The following is a 6,290-nucleotide window of genomic DNA, read 5'->3' as shown; positions in this document are numbered from 1 at the left end:
TGATGACTCGGCATCAATTGCGAAAGCGGCACAGCAATGGCGGCTGCGTCGCGTTAATCATGCTTAAAACAACTGCGGCAGCCGCTGCAGCCTAAACGTCCCTCCAATTTAAATGGACTGAATTATGGCTGCGACTGGTGGTTGTGTGTGGGGGGGGGGGGAGGGGGCGGTGGAGGGGGGAGGGGGGAGGGGGCATGATTGCAGGGCGAGGCACCGGCGGTGAATAATGTGGAGCGGCCATTACGAGGGGGCTACGGCAACGCGGATTACTGCCGAAGCTACGCGCGCCCCGCTTTAAAACTGAATGTCGATGGCTCTTAATGTGCGCAGGAAGTGCCGGCGACGACCGCTTGCGGTTCAAAAGCTCATCGCAGGCCGCGGACAGGCCGGGCCGCGGGCGAGTGCTGTCGGCGAGTTTTGATATGATGTTAGCGGAACTCTGGATGAGAATTCTCGTGTAAGGTATCACCGCATCGCGTGACTCGTTACAAAATAATTCTGTGCTGATCTGCGAGGACCGGATAAATCTTTCTGCTGCACTTGTTAACGACCCTGAAAATATGGCTACTTGTGCCAAAGGGTCTACACACTGCTGACCATTAAATTTACAACACTAGGAAGGATAAAATGCAACGAATATATGTACAGAATATAATATCCAGACGACATGGTATGGAGGTCTACAGAACATCTAACACCCAACTAGGCGATAAAGTCTACATGGAACAGGCAAGACGCCTATAACAGTTTCCACAACGAAAATTTGTCTCGAAACCTGGCAGAAAATTCAAAGAGATTCTGGTCGTATGTGAAGTATGTTAGCGACAAGGAACAATCAGTGCCTTCTCTGCGCAATAGCAATGGAGATACTATCAAAGACAGTGCTTCCAAAGCAGAGTTACTAAACGCACTCTTCCGAAATCCCTTCACAAAAGATGACGAAGTAAATATTCCAGAATTCGAATCGAGAACAGCTGCCAATATGAGTAACGTAGAAGTAAACACTCTCGGAGTAGTGAAGCAACTCAAATCACTTAATAGAAGCAAGTCTTCTGGTCCAGACTGTATACCAATTAGGTTCAGATGGCTCTGAGCACTATGGGACTTAACATCTATGGTCATCAGTCCCCTAGAACTTAGAACTACTTAAACCCAACTAACCTAAGGACATCACACAACACCCAGTCATCACGAGGCAGAGAAAATCCCTGACCCCGTCGGGAATTGAACCCGGGAACCCGGGCGCGGGAAGCGAGAACGCTACCGCGCGACCACGAGCTGCGGACTACCAATTAGGTTCCTTTCGGAGTATTCTGATGCATTAGCTCCATACTTAAACAATCATTCACATCCGTTCGCTTGACGAAAGAACCGTACCCAAAGACTGGAAAGTTGCACAGGTCACACCAATATTCAAGAAAGGTAGTAGGAGTAATCCACGAAATTACAGGCCCATATCGTTAACATCGATATGCAGCAGGATTTTAGAACATATATTGTGTTCGAACATTATGAATTACCTCGAAGAAAACGGTCTACAGACACACAGTCAACATGGGTTTAGAAAACATCGTTCCTGTGAAACACAACTAGCTCTTTATTCACATGAAGTGCTGAGTGCTTTTGACAAGGGATTTCAGATCGATTCCGTATTCCTGGATTTCCGGAAGGCTTTTGACACTGTACCACACAAACGCCTCGTAGTAAAATTGCGTGCTTATGGAATATCGTCTCAGTTATGTGACTGGATTTACGATTTCTTGTCAGAGAGGTCACAGTTCGTAGTAACTGAGGGAAAGTTATCGAATAAAACAGTAGTGAATTCAGGCCTTCCCCAAGGTAGTCTTATAGACCCTTTTCTGTTCCTTACCTATATAAACGATTTGGGAGACAATCTGAGCAACCGTCTTCTGCTGTTTGCAGATGACACTGTCGTTTATCGACTAATAAAGTCATCAGAAGATCAAAACAAACTGCAAAACGATTTAGAAAAAATATCTGAATGGTGCGAGAAGTGGCAGTTGACCCTAAATAACGAAAAGTGCTAAAAGGAACTCGTTGAACTTCGGTTACACGATAAATCAGTCTAATCCAAAAGTCGTAAATTCAACTAAATACCTAGGTATTACAATTGCGAACAACTTAAATTGGAAAGAACACACAGAAAATGTTGTGGGGAAGGCTAACCAAAGGCTGAGTTTTATTGGTAGGACACTTAGAAAATGTAACAGACCTACTAAGGAGACTGCATACAGTACCCTTGTCCGTCCTCTTTTAGAATACTGCTGCGCGGTGTGGGGTACGATCGACGGAGTACATCAAAAAGTTCAAAGAAAGGCAGCACGTTTTGTATTATCGCAAAATATGGGAGAGAGTGTCACAGAAATGATACAGGATTTGGGCTGGAAATCATTAAAAGAAAGGCGTTTTTCGTTGAGACATAATCTTCTCACGAAATTCCACTCACAAACTTTCTCCTCCGAATGCGAAAATATTTTATTGACAGCGACCCACATAGGGCGGAACGATCACCACGATAAAACAAGGGAAATCAGAGCTCGTACAGAAAGATATACGTGTACATTCTTTCCGCGCGCTATACGAGATTGGAATAATAGAGAATTGTGAAGGTGGTTCGATGAACCTTCTGCCAGGCACATAAATGTGATTTGCAGAGTATCCAAGTAGATGTAGATGTAGATGAAACCGACGCATGAGAAAATACCTATACGCGTTTTCGCTCCACCATCCAGGACTACGGATCCCCGTGAATGCTCTGCACACTCAAGTGTCTACCAATTTCGTTGTACGACTGGGACAGAAAAACAAGTCAGCTGTAGCAGAACACCACCAGGAATGTGGTCGTTCTATAGGTTTTCAAGATCCTCGCGTACTTTCTCGGCAGCCGTGGATGCAGCACTGGAAAATGAGACAGGCTACTGAACTAATTAAACACCTTAACAAGATGAACTGGGAGGATGGCTCCAAGTGACCAGTAGCCTGACTCCCATCTAGAAGAAGTCGTCCAATCCCGGTGGAGGTTATTAATAAGGTTGCTGTTGCTGTAACTGACCATGCAGCACGTGCCCGGGTACTGACAGTGCTTGTGCAGTGTCATGAGTATTGTCTGACCATGGTCAACAGTATGCGAAGTTTTGGGGTCTATATTACACTGGGACACAACAAGATCCAGACGGCGGAGCAGCTGAAACTTAACGATCTCTTCTGCAATGTTCTGAATTTGCTCTTCGGTTTCTAGCGCAGATTGAAGTTGATGATATGTGGCCAGGTAATACTCTGTGGAGTGACGAAGTACATTTTACATCACAGTGTGCAGTGAATTCTGAGAATTTTAGAATTTGGGTCACTGTTAAACCAAGTACTGTGCGCGAAGTGTCATTGCACTCGCCGTCTGTGACGGTGTGGAGTGATGTGGATTCACAAGCAACTTTATTCTCGGTCCAGAGGGCGTGTTAGGTGCACTTCGATATCTGTACGTTATCAAGAGGTCCTTGTGCAGCATGTGATTCCCGCTTTAGAAGAGCACAGGGTGGGGCACCACTTCATTTCGCGCGTCCAGTGAAGCATCTGCTTAACGTAACCTCCCACCAACATATCTTCTTCAGAAGTTTTCTAGATGCGTAGCCTGCAAGATCACCTGGTCTGTATCCACGTGAACTTGGCTCTGCTGATATCTAAAAGAACTTGTTTACCTGGGACACGCTCGGTGTCTACATGATCTGAAGGCATGTATAGAGGAACATGTTGCTCGGACTCCACCGGAACTTCTGCGAGCAATTGTTGATTACGTCGTTTTATGGATGCAGCACATCGTCGACGTATTTGTTGCTCTCATTAAACAAACTGTGTAAGTGGCGGCTAATAATAAATCGACATTACACCTTTCTCACTTGGTTGACTTTTTCTGCCCATGTCCCGTTCCTAACCCATGGTATATAGAAACATTTCCATTCATTTTTCTTGCATTCACAGCCAGATTTGCTCCTGGTGGCCAAAACTAGATTTTTCTCCAGCGTAATCTGGTTTTACATTAATGCATTAGCATATCTACCAAGTGCCGTTGCTATATGATACTTGCAGTCCACACTGGACCTCTAGGGTTAGCTGCAGTTTTTAATTATAACCACCTGATAGTAAGTGCCGACATTGTGAGCATCAAGCACATTTTTCAGAGTCAAGATAGTTAAATATTCAGTGCAGGAAGTGAGAGCATTTCCTGTTGATATTTTTCTGAGTGCCTGTGGAGGCTGTTCTTGCCTGTTTTATGTATATTTTGTTGTTTCCTCTTTTATAGTGGGGGAATTTTTCACAAATGGCAGGCCGAAAATCGTGAACTTTGATGATTCACGAAGCGACTGATTCTTTGCTGAAGCAGGGAGCATCAAGCACATTTTTCAGAGTCAAGATAGTTAAATATTCAGTGCAGGAAGTGAGAGCATTTCCTGTTGATATTTTTCTGAGTGCCTGTGGAGGCTGTTCTTGCCTGTTTTATGTATATTTTGTTGTTTCCTCTTTTATAGTGGGTGAATTTTTCACAAATGGCAGGCCGAAAAGCGTGAACTATGATGATTCACGAAGCGACTGATTCTTTGTTGAAGCATGAAGCTTAGATGAGTTAGGATAATGCGGATTTGAGTAAGCAAGTGGGCCCTTGGATAGCAAACATTATGTGTGTGTCAAGTGAGTTGAAGGAAATAATGGAAAAAAGCTTCGTCCAACGTAGGCACACCTTTATTAGGCTTGACTGCAGCTAGTCTGATTACACCTTTTACATGAAAGGCAACGGAAGTTGTGTCAGCGTGCACAGATAATTAGGAGGCTGCTCCGAGTATATATGTCTGACCAGACAGATTATTGTTGCACATGGTCAAATTACGGTTAGTGTGTGAGGCAGAATTTTATGTAATGTACCATGAGGAGTTGAATGAGGCATGTACATTTGAACCCCTTAAGAAATGTTTACAGCGCAACTGCAAGCGAACACTATGAGATTTCCTCGGGATCAACTCAGCGGACTATCGCAAAAATGGATTGAATCGCTCAAAATAGGATCGTGGAAATACATGTGCAAACTTATAACAGGGACTGAGCTGGCAAATAGGGTTACCGTGTAAGAGGCTGGGCACAGGGCGGTAGCTGTTTTCATGAGGTGGCTTCCATCTCACATTTCGAGGAAAGTACAGAAGAAAAACCCAAAGGAATTGTCTGCTGGTATCAGGGCAGACACACAGTTAGGGGAATTAGATATATCAGCGTGAGTGCAGGACAAACGAAGTTTTTTTTTCCATGGACGGTCATTTGAGCTACATTCGGAAGTAATGCTAACATTGGCTATGCCATGAGTGCGAAGTGGTTAGACACTTTGTATGGGGTAGTAGCAGTATGAAACGGGATACACGAAGACGTGGTAGACGATCATACCAACGGAGACTCCAAAACTGCCAGACGGAGTTCCCAGTAGTATTAAACGCTACAAAGATGTATTCATGAGCAAAGTGTTGCTTGCCTGGCGTAATAGATAGGATGGAACGTAAGTTTTTATTGGACATGGAGGCTCATGTGTCAGTCAGCACTCTGGGCCTCTTGGGTAGGAGGAGGCTGAACTTGTTATAGGTTACATGGAATATGGGACAATGATGTGGCATTACTAGATTCAAAGTTGCTCAGTTTTCGCATTGGAGCAAAGCATTTCCGACAGTAAGTTGAACTGGTGCGTTGTGTAGTTGAGCCGGTCGTGGTGGCCGAGAGGTTCTAGGCGCAACTGTCTGGAACCGCGCGACAGCTACGATCGCAGGTTCGAGTCCTGCCTCGGGTATGGATGTGTGTGATGTCCTTAGGTTAGTTGGGTTTAAGTAGTTCTAAGTTCTGGAGGAGTGTCGACCTCAGAAGTTAAGTCCCATAGTGCTCAGAGCCATTTGAACCATTTTGTAAGTGAGATTTACTGTGCAGTCTTGGGACTGGATTTCTTAAATAAACATCATGGAAAAATTGATCATTTGCAGCACACTGTCGAACTCAGTGGAACATCGTTGTGACTGTGAGAGATTGCTACAGATGATTCACTGTGGGAAGGTTCTCCTGTCGTGAGGGTAGAACCAAATAAACTGTGTACACCATCATTATAGCTTACTCCACATGACTGAGTACCGAAAGGGACACCAGAAGTACTCTGGTTGAGAGTGGGTACCGACCTACTAAGTAAAATTTTCTGAGTGGTAGAATCATAGATAGACAATGACGAATTTGATGCATACCATTGTTTCATATGC

The sequence above is a fragment of the Schistocerca serialis genome, chromosome 5, assembly GCF_023864345.2.
Source record: "Schistocerca serialis cubense isolate TAMUIC-IGC-003099 chromosome 5, iqSchSeri2.2, whole genome shotgun sequence".
In the NCBI taxonomy this organism is placed as follows: Eukaryota; Metazoa; Arthropoda; class Insecta; order Orthoptera; family Acrididae; genus Schistocerca; species Schistocerca serialis.
Note: the sequence above shows the minus strand (reverse complement) of the source record.